This window comes from Polypterus senegalus, chromosome 4 (genome assembly GCF_016835505.1).
Source record: "Polypterus senegalus isolate Bchr_013 chromosome 4, ASM1683550v1, whole genome shotgun sequence".
Lineage (NCBI taxonomy): Eukaryota > Metazoa > Chordata > Cladistia > Polypteriformes > Polypteridae > Polypterus > Polypterus senegalus.
Window position 1 is genome coordinate 69,444,019 of NC_053157.1, and position 13,535 is coordinate 69,457,553.

Genomic DNA, 13,535 nt, shown 5'->3' on the forward strand with positions numbered 1-13,535 from the left:
GGGGGAGAAATCAATGCTATTTCTTTTTTATCCCTTCTACCCCAATAACCATAAGTGTAAACATAACAATAGGCTGTATAGCTATAACACCTGGCAAGAATAAGAAATCCATGTCAAACCTAATAAAAGTGGTACTACCTTAACCTAAAACTACAAAATATCAACAAAAGTACAGAATCAATGTTTCTATGACCAAATAGTGAATTTTGTGAGCTGGAATGTTAAGGGTTTCAATCATGAATTAAAGAGAAAGAAAGTTTTCTTTCACTTAACAGGTCTAAATGCCAAGAATGTATTTTTAAAGGAGACTCGCTTATTAAGCAAGGACCAGTTTTGGTTTCAAAGAGAGTGGTCTGGCCAAATGTTTCACACCAGGGGCCTCATGCATAACACTTTGCGTAGAATTTGCACTATAACATGACGTAAGCACAAAAGCCGAAATGTGCTTACGCACAGAAAAAATCCAGATGCATGAATCTGTGTGTACTCCAACATCCACGTTCTTCCGCTCCATAAATCCCGGTCAGCGTGAAAAGTAATGCTTGTGCAAGCAACTCCTCCCAGAATTACACCTCTTTGAATATGCAAATCAATATAAATAGCCCTTAAGCTCAGCGTTCTGTGAAAATACAATGGGAAAAGCACAGGGGGAAAATATAAGAATTTCAGCGAATACCAAGTGGAGGCAAAGGAAAAATATACTATTTGTTGATTTAAACAGTGGAATAAACAACAAAAGGAAGTTGATCGAGTGAAATAGCGTGTTGGAGAAACTCGAAAGCTCAAGTTCACAAAGTCACACAGTGCCAAAATAAAAAAAGTCACGTATCAAAGTTGCCGTGAAAAGGCAAGTTGTAGCCCACCGTCTGAGCTTATTAGGGTACAGACAAAAAAAAAAAAATAGGCACACAGTGGGGAAAAAAGCATGAAACGTCAACTTTAATCTCGAAATTTCTACTTTAATCACGTAGTTTATTTGTCATTAAAGTAGAACATCATAAACTTCATCTTAAATTCATTTAATTTACTAGTTTCTCAAATCCCATTGTAACTGAAGTAGCATGTTAAATGCTTTGTTTTGTATTTGATCTTCAATGTGCTCTATGTGTGTGAATCACTACGTGCTTCCATTCTTTCTCTTTCTCTGACAGGACACAGAATCCATTACATTGGTGATATTACAGCTCTCTGAATAATTAAAATACTGAGATGTATACGTGATATTTTCATGATGATTGGAATGAAAGCATGTTATTAAACATGAGAACACGATGGCGCAGTGATTGTTCATGTCTCACACAAGATGCTGTTGCGCCATGCATGACCTTCAATGAAATAATTTATTGTAGCAGTACTGTCTGTTTCAAACGTACTAACCTCCAATTCCTGTCGTTACTTTTCTTTCCCCAAATACCCAATCGTCACACAATCAGCTCTATAAAAGAAGTTAAGCCATCTGTAAGCTTACAACGACGATTCTTCAAAACTTTTAAGGAACATTGAAATATCTTCATAGTACATGTTTAATTATTCTATCCATCTATCCTTCCAGTGTCGCACCAGCCTCAGCAAATATACATTGCGAGGCTGGAACAATACGTGAATTTGCTAGCACTGCGGCACCGTGTCCTCACATGTTTAATTATTAACAATACAGATTATTTAAATGAAGTTAAAGTTTTATCTGTATAATATAATCGGCATATTTTGCTGCATTTCATCTTAAAAATGATATTGTCATCATATGTAAATACGCGCTTTATAAAGGTTGTGTTGGCGCAGGTTGTGTAATATAACTAGTAGTGCAAGTTTACAGTGGGGTAATTGTACTTATAACTAGAAACAGTTGTACAAGGAGCAATTGATTGAGTGCATTTATAGTTTTTGAGATGAAACTGTTTCTGAACTGTAAGCTTTGAAACTTTGTGCCGTGGCTTTGGCAGCGTGTGCTTGATGCTGTATACCGATAATTCTCTATCTGATAAGCTACTGCTGTGAATCCCCACTCAGATACAGTGATATAAATACTCCGAGTGGTGCAATGAGAGTAATTTGGAAAAAGATGGTCCGCTGTGGCAACCCTTAAAGGGAGCAGCTGAAAGAAGAAAAAAAAAGAAGAAGATGGTGCAGTGAAAGTAACAATGATAAAGTAGTTACGGTATTTGGAATACTATGGCTATTCTCTGGGCCATTATATTGTTACAGGTAATCTACAATCAGATGCATTACACTAATAAACAATATGCGGTTAGTTTCAGTGTATTTATAAAGCCACGTCAGAAATGTGGTTCTAAGAAATAAAGGGTAACAACACAGGAACAGTAGCACTGCTTTGACACTGGGTGCCGCCAGTCTGCAAAACTGAGCGGGGAACTTGCGTACGACAGGGTATGAGGTACCGTGGAAAAGTGCGTGGATTTACGCCAAGTGTAGATTTTATACATCGCGATTTGAACGTGGAAACGTTCTTATGCAACATTTCTGTGCGTACGCACCATTAATGCAGGTATGCAGGCCTCAGGTATACAAAGAAAACTAGGGGTGTGGGAATTTTACTACACCAAACTATTCCATTTGTAGTGCCAGAAGTAATATCTGATTCTGAAGGGTGATATATCATGGTGATGGGCAATTTATCTAATACTAAAGTGATTTTGATTAATATCTATGCACCTAAGTGGATGATAGAAATTTCTTCCAAAATGTATTTGCATTTATCTATAATGTGAAATTATAATGTCCAGAAACTTTATTTGTGTTTTAAATCCAGCTAGAGCAGCAATAACATCTAATACTGCAAACTTAATTGCACAGTTTGTAATGGATCATAACTTATCAGACCCATGGAGGTTTTTAAATCCTAACCTAAGAGCATACTCCTTCTCACCCGTACATCATTGTTACTCAAGAATTAATTATTTCCTCATAGACAATAATTTTTTGCCCACTATCACATCTTGCAAGTACAACACTATTGTTATCTCTGACCACGTCCCTGTGATCATGGAGCTTAAATTACCACACCCTACACACTGATCTCGTAGTTAGTGTTTTAACTCCGTGTCATTAGCAGATAAAAACTGTACAGAATTCAAATCCAAGCAAATTTATTATTTTCTTGAGACAAATGCAGCTGGTCTCAGCAGGTATACTCTGGGAAACTCTGAAGGCATTTTTAATAGGACAGATTATTTCATATCTTTCTCACAAAAATAAATTGGAAACCAAAAAGGCATCTGAGTTAATTAGCAAAATTACCAGAATATATCTAGAATACGGCAAGTAACCAAATGAGGCACTTTATAGAAAAGACAGGTTTTGCAATCAGAATTTTACCTCTTGACGACTAAAGAAACGGAACAGCTCATCTTTAAATCACAACATTATTATGAACATGGGCAAAAGGCCAATAAGCCCAACAAATCCACAAGCAGGAAATCTGTAATGCAATAACAGCAATTAACAACACAGATGGAGATAAAATTATTGACTATAAAATATAACTTACATATTTGGAGTCCTTATATTCTTCTCAGTTTAAAGAAGATGAGACACAATCGAATGAGTTTTTTGAATTATTACAGATAGATACTCTTAGTGTTGTGGAACTGGATAAACCACTGACACTTACAGAATTACTAGATATGATAAGCTCACTTCAAAGTGGGAAAGAAGCCAGCCCTGATGGCCACTCATTGGAAATTTATAAAAAAATGTTCAAATAAGTCAGTTCCACTATTATTATCAACGTTTAAAGATGCATATGACAGCAAAATTCTAACTGAAACGTTTGCCAAGCATCAATTACCATCTTTTCTAAGAAAAATAAGGACTTACTACAATATGCATCATACAGACCAATTTCTCTTTTAACACTAGAATTACCAACGAAAAAACACATACATCTGGCCCACCTTAAATCCACTCGCACCTCTCCGTCAGTGTCTTTTGTCTTGTAAATGTGTCAATAAGCCCAAGCAGCATGCTATCCTATTCTCCCACCGCCGCAGAAACAGCAAAACTCTCTCCCAGCTCAATCCTTGTCTATCAGGGAGTCAGGTACCTAGAGCTGTATAGGCTAAAAAATACAGGCAGTCCCTGGGTTACATACAAGATAGGGACTGTAGGTTTGTACTTAAGTTGAATTTGTATGTAAGTCGGAACAGGTACATTATTTTAATAAATGCTATTTTTGACCGACTGTAACCAAGTGCTCTGCCAATGAATGATGGAGTTTCACCCCTCCCCGACCTTTTTATTATTTCTACTTTATTTTCAATGGTGATGGTTTTTCTCTTCTTTACTGTATCACCAGCACTTGCATCAGATTTGTGTTTCAGAGACATTCTTGAAGGGTGAAGACAAAAGTTTAAAATGAGCTCTTCTGCACAGTGCTATATAGTACACGCTATCACAGCAGGAAGACACCAGTCAACGCGTCTGATGTATTGACAAGAGACAACTTCTTTCTATGTGCGTAACAGTACAAGCAAGCTTTCTATTGAGAATGAATGGGGGCGGTGGCAACGGGGGGTTCATCACCAGCCCACTTCACAGTCACCTCCACTACAGTGCCTGCAGCGTTTGCCCACAGAGAATGAACACGGTGTGGCTAAATCTGGGTAGTGAATCGCCCAACCCCAATTCAACAGGCAGCCATCCGAGGCACACTACAATGTTACCTCCGCCGCCCCATTCATCCTCAATAGCCTCCGTTCTGCCACAACTGGGTCACCACTTGCAGCATTACCAGCCGTGTGTGCTGGGTGGGCAGTGAAACGCCCCCCTCCGCTCCATCCAGTCTGCGTCCATAACTGAATCTTTTAAAGACCATATAAAGTCTGATGTACCTGTGAGTGTGACAGAGCAAGATGCAGAGGCCAGGAAGATATGGAACAAGATGATCCACTGTGGCAACCCCAAATGGAAGTAGCCGAAAGAATAAGATTACTATTAGTAGTACTAGTAGTATATGATATGATATAATAGTATATGATATATATGATCAGACAGAGTGGTAAAATTAGGAGAGTTATGAAAGAGATGCAAGAAAATTACAATTAAAGTGTGATCCAGACCTTTAAAAAATGACTGAATTTGTCCAGTTAACTGCCTAGGAGTGGTTGCATCATCCTGCTGATGTTTATTTTTGAACAACAGAATGATGAGTAATTCTATACCATCATCTAACGACATGTTCCTTTTTTGGACACAACAAGTGGGACCTCCTTTGTTCAAATGTTAACTCCTTGAAATGAACATCTGGACAGGTCTGACCATCTTACTGCCACCTATAGCCCTGTTACTGATTGCAGCAGTCCTCCAGTATCCAAACCAGAACTTTTTATGCATGTTTATTCTTTCTCTCTTTGTAGCCTCTGTAAAGTTTTAACCTCCCATTGGGGACAAATAAAGTACATCTATCCATCTATCCATCTATCTATCTATCTATCTATCTATCTATCTATCTATCTATCTATCTATCTATCTATCTATCTATCTATGAGCAAAAATTAAACAGTAGAAAGTAATAGTAATGAAAAATAAGGCAAATGCTAGTATTACATGGTTTCAAAGGGAAAGCCCACTAGCCACTGTCACTTTATGCTGTTATTCCTTTCCTAATTTCCAACTGGAAACTTTAAAAAGTTTTAGTTCAAGAATGGATATTGTGCAGGAAATCCTGGTTCTTGCAGTAGAAATTTGATGGTGTAAGATTGATTATCTATACTAATAAAAGGCAAAGCCCTCACTGACTGACTGACTCACTCACTCACGCACTGACTGACTCACTCATCACTAATTCTCCAACTTCCCGTGTAGATAGAAGGCTGAAATTTGGCAAGCTCATTCCTTACAGCTTACTTACAAAAGTTGGGCTGGTTTCATTTTGAAATTCTACACATAATGGTCATAACTGGAACCTCTTTTCTTCCATATACAGTGGAACCTCGGTTCACGACCATAATTCGTTCTAGAACTTTGGTCGTAAACCGAGTTGGTCGTGAACCGAAGCAGTTTCCCCCATAGGATTGTATGTAAATACAATTAATCCGTTCCAGACCGTACAAACTGTATGTAAATATGTAAAAATATGTAAAGATTAAGCACAAATATAGTTAATTACACCATAGAATGCACAGTGTAATAGTAAACTAATGTAAAAACATTGAATAACACTGACACAAAACACCCAGGCTCCCTGATCAGCTACACGAGCTGGCTCGCTCGCGCTCTATCTCTGTAGCACACACACCAATAAAGCCCCTCCCTCAGCTACAGGAGCAGCCTGGCTCATGCTCTCTCTCTCTCTGTAGCATGAGCGCGCGCACACACACACACACACCACCCACCCCCATCCCTTCCCTGTCAGCTGCGTTCTCGCTCTCTCTCTGCGCTTGCTCGCTGGCACTCTCTAATCTCTCTGTAGCAGGTGCTCGCGCAGCATTTTTTTAAAAATGAGTTTTAAGCACAGCAGAAAAAAAAGGAACGTCAACCAAATCCGAAGTGCATTTAAAAACCAACTCACATGCAACCAAAAAAGTAAGATTGCAGGAGATCACGCTATTAAACTTAAAGCCTGATCACTGTAAACACTTTTTATAAAATGAGTTCTAAGCACAGCGGAAAAAAAGGAACATTTGAAAAAAGAGAAAGGTAACATTGCACCTAATCGCGCTATGAAAAACTCCATTTGTAAACACTTTCATGAGTTTTAAGCACAAGGAAAAAAGCGAACATTTGCAACAAATCGCGTTATGAACTGAAAAATTTACTTGAAAAATCTGCAATACAAAAACCACAAGAAAACTAACCTTGCATGAGTCGAATTTTAGCATGAAGTGTTTTCCTTCAGGTGTTTTCTCTCTTGTGATTTCTTGGGTTTCTGGTGCTTTTAGCTGTTTAGCTGGTGGGAGTGAAAGCCTCATGCAGCCATTCCAAAAAGAAAGTTCTTGTGACCCTCCACATTACTGGCAGTCTGGCTTTGTTTACATTATGCTGCTTGAAAGCACGAGGGTTCTCCGATTGGTAAATGAGTAAACTGGTAAACAGTTTTTCCACCTTTTTTAATTTCTTTCTTTACTTCGATTTCAATTTTCTTCAAAACTTTCTTCTGACCACTCTCCACTTGCTTAGAAGCCATAGTTAACTGCAAAAGCACACGAAATACTGTAGAGCACAAAGAGAGTGCACGTCTTATTGAAAACAATGAACAAGGAGCGGCTTTGCTTAAATGAAAAAGCATGGCAGCTCTCTTTCTCTCTCAGGCTGCCTGTGGGGGGAGGGGGATGGTTTCGCTTGCAGCCTACAGATAGGCAGGCAAACACGTGCAGCAATCTCCTCCTCCCCCTCCCTAGCAGGCACGTGCTCGCTCGCTCTTCCTCTCTCTCTCTCTCTTTCAGCTCAACTCAGACAGGCAAGGGAAACTTTCTTGTTCGTATACCGAGTGTGTGGTTGTGAACCGAGGCAAAAGTTTGGCGATCTTTTTGGTCGTGAACTGAGTTGTAAGTGAACCGGGACGTTCGTGAACCGAGGTTCCACTGTATATACATACACATACATATACTGTATATACACATATATACAGTCTTTGGGGTGCAAGCAATTGTTGCTGGGGGTGCCAGAATCCATGAAGGAAGAAAAATGAAAAACATTATTTGTACAAAATCTTAATTTATTTATCCATTCCTAAATAATTAAATGGGCAGGCTATTTCGTATCAGTGCAATACGCTGTTTGTTAAAAAGGATGACTCCCGCTCTTACGTGCAAGTCTGCCTGGATATTATGAACTATCGTATCTGTTCATGTTCTATTTAAATTTTAAATATAAAGAATTTTTATTTAGTCAACAGAATATTATTCCAGAATAAATCAACTCAAACCTTAAATAACTTATAATATTTTGCTCTCCATAAAAATATATCCTTTCTAAATTATACAAGTTAGAAATTCTTGTGACCCAACCCTTCATGTTTGCTGGCAGTCTGGCTTTGTTTACATTGTGCTGCTTGAAAGCAGGAGGGTTCTCAGATTGGTAAATGAGTAAACTGGTAAACAGTTTTTCCACCTCTTGTAATTTCTTTCTTTACTTCGATTTCAATTTTCTTCAAACCACTCTTCACTTGCTTAGAAGCCAATGGAAGGAGAACAATGAACAGAGCTCTTGCAGCGGCTCGCTCGCTTTCTCTCTCTCTTTCTTTCTCTCACAGGCTGCCTGTAGTGGGGGGATGGTGCGCTAGCACGTACAGCCTACAGATAGGCAGGCAAACACGTGCAGCAATCTCCTCCTCCCCCTCCCCAGCAGGCACGTGGAATTGGGGGGATAGTTGGCTTGCACTTATTGGTTGCAGATAGGCAGGCAAACAGTGCAGCAATCTCCTCCTCCCCCTCCCCAGCAGGCACGTGCTCGCTCGCTCTTGCGCTCTCTCTCTCTCTCTCAGCTCAGCTCAGGCAGGCAAGGGAAACTGGCTTGTTCGTATACCGAGTGTGTGGTTGTGAACCGAGGCAAAAGTTTGGCGAGCTTTTTGGTCGTGAACCGAGTTGTACGTGAACCGAGGTTCCACTGTACTGTAATAGACTGCAGCTCGATGGCTGTGGGAGGCGGAGTTACGTCTCGCATCATCACGCCTTCCACGTAATTGAGTGCCTGTCCATATAAGGTAAATATTCGTGGGTCAAGGACTGTGCTTAGCACATTCATAAGGAAAAATATCTGAATCACAAACTGATGTTAATTATATTTTGTCCATGAATACTTATTAAATAATTCCAAATAGTCTATCTGCTTCCTTTCATAGCTTTTCCGATGGTTGTGCAGCTTCCAGGCATGTATTTTCATATTAAAGCATTTAACCAATCACATTTCAGCCATCACTTGTTGCCAGGCAGAGAGTTCTTCACAATCCGTTGTGCAAGCACTCTAACACAGAATAAATGTCGATTAACCTGTTGCTTCAACCAATCACATTTTGAGTTGGTGTCAGTAGTTCCCTTTAGCAGGTGTATGGCAACGTCACCGTATTCAGACCCATTGATTGGATAGAAGCCGATATGAGGAACTCTACGAGGGCACTGAATGCACCGCAAACACTCAGAGCGCAAGATCCTCGCGCGCACTACGGCCAACTCCATGGCAGGATTCTGGACAATATTATTTGCCAGACACAGGCCAGATTTCAAGACCACGAAAACCTGATGTTTGTCACGCTCCTTGAGCCCCAGAAGTTTCGGGAATACAAGAAAAATCTCTCGCATGCAGCCTTCTCCAGTTTAACACAAGAGACACAGAGCATTTTTTGATCTGTCTCGGCTAAAAACAGAACTGACTGTAATGTATGCCATGGATGATTTTGCACGAAAAATCTCCCACTGATCTCCTTGACTTCCTTCATCAGAAAAATCTGAATGAGAGCATGGGGCAGCTGTTCACATTGGTATATTTGGCGGTGACCATTCCCGTGTACACTGCTTCTGAGCGGACATTTTCAGCCCTAAAGCCAATTAAAACTTATGCCAGAAATACAACAGGGCAGGTTTGACTTTCAGCATTAGCTTCGATGGCGATAGAAAGGGACTTTTTGATGGAATTGAAGCGCATGGATAATTTAACTGTTTTTGAGGAAAGAGAGGAGGATGGATTTTGTTTACAAATAATCCGAATTTTTAGTGAGTAAAATGCTGCAATTTTCCTAAATAATATTGCAAGTTTATGAGTTATTATTGATGTTTTTTATGTGTGTTGTGGCTGTGGCTGCAGTAGAAAGGAACTTGTTCACCCCTAGTTTGTCTATCAATAAAGGCATTTATTGTGGCTACAGGAGTTATCATATATATATAGACATTCAGCATCTGTCAAGCGTTGTAAGTATACTTTCATCGATAACTTCACATCCAGGTTTTAAGAGTTTAAACATTCATAAACATCAAAGTGTCCACTACTGAAATTGTTACCTGTGAATCTAAGTGGTTTAAGAGGCATTGGCGGTTGTGGAAAGGTGTAAAATATTTGGCCATTTCGGTACACTTGAAAGTGACAACCGAACAATTCAACGGCAGCCATCAACTCACATGCAGATCCATAGGTGAAAGGCTTAAGCATTTCACTCTTATAGTGCTCCTGTGTAGTATAATTATCTCCTGTACCGTCATCAGTCCACACCTTGAACCTGTCCCAGTCATTCAATACATAAGACACAATGTTCCTCCGGATATCAAGAGTGAGCCTGATATGGCCGTGCAATATGTAACAAAGAGAATGGAAAAGGCAGGTGCCTTCTCCGGGCATGGAAACCACTCGGTAAGTGACAGTTCTTTGATCGATGGTGATCACCTCGATAGACATGTTAATGGGGGTACGGTTGGAATGTAGAAGGCTGAAATTTGGCAGGTTCATTCCTTACAGCTTCCTTACAAAAGTTGGGCAGGTTTCATTTCGAAATTCTACGCATAATGGTCATAACTAGAAGCTATCTTTCTCTATTTACTGTAATGGAGTTGAGCTCGAAAGCTGTGGGGAGCGGAGTTTCGTGTGACATCATCACGCCTCCCACGTAATCACGCAGTACGTAGAAAACCAGGAAGAGCTCCAAAAACCGCTGAAGAAAGCATACATTATATAATTAAGAAGGCAGCAAAACAATTAGAAGCCAGTGAGTGACATATAAACCATATTCAGCGGCTCACGTGAACTGACGCAGTGCGCAGACAAAAAGCAACAGTTCCAAAGAGTGCTGAACAAAAACCGAATTACACTGCTACGCCCAAATAGACAAACCACACGCCATGGTGCAATAACAGGAGGGTCACAAGAACTTTCTTTTTGGAATGGCTGCATGAGGCTTTCACTCCCACCAGCTAAACAGCTAAAAGCACCAGAAACTCAAGAAATCACAAGAGAGAAAACACCTGAAGGAAAACACTTCATGCCAGAACTCGACTCATGCAAGGTTAGTTTTCTTGGTGGTTTTTGTATTACGGATTTTTCAAAAGTAAATTTTTTAGTTCATAATGCAATTTGTTGCAATGTTATTTTTCTCTTTTTTCAAATGTTCGCTTTTTTCCTTGTGCTTAAAACTCACGAAAGGTTTACAGATGGAGTTTTTCATAGCGCGATTAGGTGCGATGTTACATTTCTCTTTTTTCAAATGTTCGCTTTTTTCCTTGTGCTTAAAACTCATTAAAAATTGTTTACATGGAGGACTTCATCGTGTGATTTGTTGCAATGTTACTTTTTTGGTTGCTTGTGAGTTGGTTTTTAAATGAAGTTCGGATTTGTGCAATGTTTTTTTTTCTGCTGTGCTTAAAACTCATTTTAAAAACATGCTGCGCGAGCACGTGCTACAGAGAGATTAGAGAGCGCGGGCAGCTGACAGGGAAGGGATTGGGGGGACGGATAGGTGTGTGTGTGTGTGTGTGTGTGCGCTCGCGCTACACAGAGAGAGAGCGCGTGAGCCAGCCTGCTCCTGTACCCGAGGTAGGGAGGGGCTTTGGTGGTGTGTGTGCTACAGAGATAGAGCGCAAGCGAGCCAGCTCGTGTAGCTGATTAGGGAGCCTGGGTGTTTTGTGTCAGTGTTATTCAATGTTTTTACATTAGTTTACTATTACACTGTGGATTCTATGGTGTAATTAACTATATTTGTGCTTAATCTTTACATATTTTTACATATTTACATACAGTTTGTACGGTCTGGAATGGGTTAATTGTATTTACATACAATCCTATGGGGGAAACTGCTTCGGTTCACGACCAACTCGGTTTACGACCAAAGTTCTGGAACGAATTATGGTCGTGAACCGAGGTTCCACTGTATATATATATATATATGTGTGTGTGTGTGTGTGTGTGTGTATATGTATATATGTAGATATGTATGTATATATGTTTATATGTGTGTGTGTGTATATGTATATATGTAGATATGTATGTATATATGTTTATATATATGTGTGTATGCATATTATGTGTGTATATGTAGATATGTATATATATATGTTTATATGTGTGTGTGTATATGTATATGTATATATATATATATATATATATATATATATATATATATAGACAGCAACACTCATCACTCACAACAGTGACAAAACAATTACATTGACAATCATGTTACGTTATTTTCAAAATGTTTCCTTTTCTTTTCATTACTTTAACACACTACTTCTCCGCTGGCGGGTATTTTGCTAGTATATCATATAGGAGACACACACAGTGATATTTGAGAAGTGAAATGAAGTTTATTGGATTTACAGAAAGTGTGCAATGATTGTTCAAACAAAATCAGGCAGGTGCATAAATTTGGGCACCGTTGTCATTTTATTGATTCCAAAACTTTTAGAGCTAATTATTGGAACTCAAATTGGCTTGGTAAGCTCAGTGACCCCTGACCTACATACACAGGTGAATCCTATAATGAGAAAGAGTATTTAAGGGGGTCAATTGTAAGTTTCCCTCCTCCTTTAATTTTCTCTAAAGAGTAGCAACATGGGGGTCACAAAACAACTCTCAAATGACCTGAAGACAAAGATTGTTCACCATCATGGTTTAGGGGAAGGATACAGAAAGCTGTCCCAGAGATTTAAGCTGTCTGTTTCCACAGTTAGGAACATATTGAGGAAATGGAAGACCACAGGCTCAGTTCAAGTTAAGGCTCAAGTGGCAGACCAAGAAAGATTTTGGATAGACAGAAGCGACGAATGGTGAGAACAGTCAGAGTCAACCCACAGACCAGCACCAAAGACCTACAACATCATCTTGCAGCAGATGGAGTCACTGTGCATCGTTCAACCATTCGGCGCACTTTACACAAGGAGATGCTGTATGTGAGAGTGATGCAGAGGAAGCCTTTTCTCCGCCCACAGCACAAACAGAGCCGCTTGAGGTATGCTCAAGCACATTTGGACAAGCCAGCTTCATTTTGGAATAAGGTGCTGTGGACTGATGAAACTAAAATTGAGTTATTTGGGCATAACAAGGGGTGTTATGTATGGAGGAAAAAGAACACAGCATTCCAAGAAAAACACCTGCTACCTATAGTAAAATATGGTGGTGGTTCCATCTTGCTGTGGGGCTGTGTGGCCAGTGCAGGGACTGGGAATCTTGTCAAAGTTGACGGATGCATGGATTCCACTCAGTATCAGCAGATTCTGGAGACCAATGTCCAGGAATCAGTGATAAAGCTGAAGCTGCGCCGGGGCTGGATCTTTCAACAAGACAATGACCCGAAACACTGCTCAAAATCCACTAAGGCATTCATGCAGAGGAACAAGTACAACGTTCTGGAATGGCCATCTCAGTCCCCAGACCTGAATATAATTGAAAATCTGTGGTGTGAGATAAAGAGAGCTGTCCATGCTCGGAAGCCATTAAACCTGAATGAACTAGAGATGTTTTGTAAAGAGGAATGGTCCAAAATACCTTCAACCACAATCCAGACTCTCATTGGAACCTACAGGAAGCGTTTAGAGGCTGTAATTTCTGCAAAAGGCGGATCTACTAAATATTGATTTCATTTCTTTTTTGTGGTG